This window comes from Crocuta crocuta, unplaced genomic scaffold (genome assembly GCF_008692635.1).
Source record: "Crocuta crocuta isolate KB4526 unplaced genomic scaffold, BGI_CrCroc_1.0 scaffold241, whole genome shotgun sequence".
NCBI classification, from domain to species: Eukaryota; Metazoa; Chordata; class Mammalia; order Carnivora; family Hyaenidae; genus Crocuta; species Crocuta crocuta.
The window spans coordinates 124070-125021 of record NW_027527807.1 but is presented as its reverse complement, the minus strand read 5'-3'; positions in this window follow the sequence as shown (position 1 = coordinate 125021).

The following is a 952-nucleotide window of genomic DNA, read 5'->3' as shown; positions in this document are numbered from 1 at the left end:
ATTTGCCTGTGAAAGAAATGCTTCCATTATTCATGTCAGAAGCCTGTCACATCAAATTGAGGGAGTGGAGAAAACCCTTTTTTATCAACATTTAGAACCAAGAAAAACCAACCATTGAGGGCCTGAATTTCAATTGGGGAAAAAGTCAGGCTGAAAGCAGGGTTCAAAAAAAAGAAAAGAAAAAAAGGGCTGGGTATTTGTCTAATGTTGAAAATCANCCTATTCTTGGACGCTTAATTTGTTTATTTTAAACGATTTAAGAATTCATTTCTTGGGGGTTACTTTTCAAACGTCGATGAATGTATTTTGTTTTTCAAAGTTCAAGATTATAGGCTCTGGTGTGTGATTAGAAGTTGTATTAATAAGAGAAAGAAGACANACAGTGAATCCTTAGCAACCCTCACTTACCTTGAATACGTTTCTACTATTATTATCCAAGTGATACGCTCCAAATGGTAATTTTTTTCAGACTTACAGAAAACCGTTGTTTTTCCTGAAAAAACGTGGAACATCCTTTTCTATATTTCCAAGGTATCTTCTTGCAGCTTTTCACCTAAGTTTTGCACCCAGAAAATTGCTCCCGGAATGCAAAAAACAGGACACTTTTAACTGTTCAGAGGGATTCNTCAGCCGCCCTTCGGTCCTAAATTGAATTTGATGCTTAATTGATATTTGTGTGTCTAGTGGAAATAGGAGTTGGTTTCTGGGGCTCCTGTACGAAGGTAATTACTTCTCCGATTGACTGCGAATATGTGCAGGTTGTAGAAGGGAGAGCAATGAATGAAATAGAGAGGCGATTGTGCTGTGGAGAGCTGGAGAAGACAGGGATTAATGACGAGCAGAATTGTATTTCGGTGTTCTTTCAGTAACGTTACAATCTTTCTGAGAGTCAATGCTGCTAACAAGGAGCCTATGGGACAGAGGGAGGGAATGGGGGGGAGGCGGGGCGTGT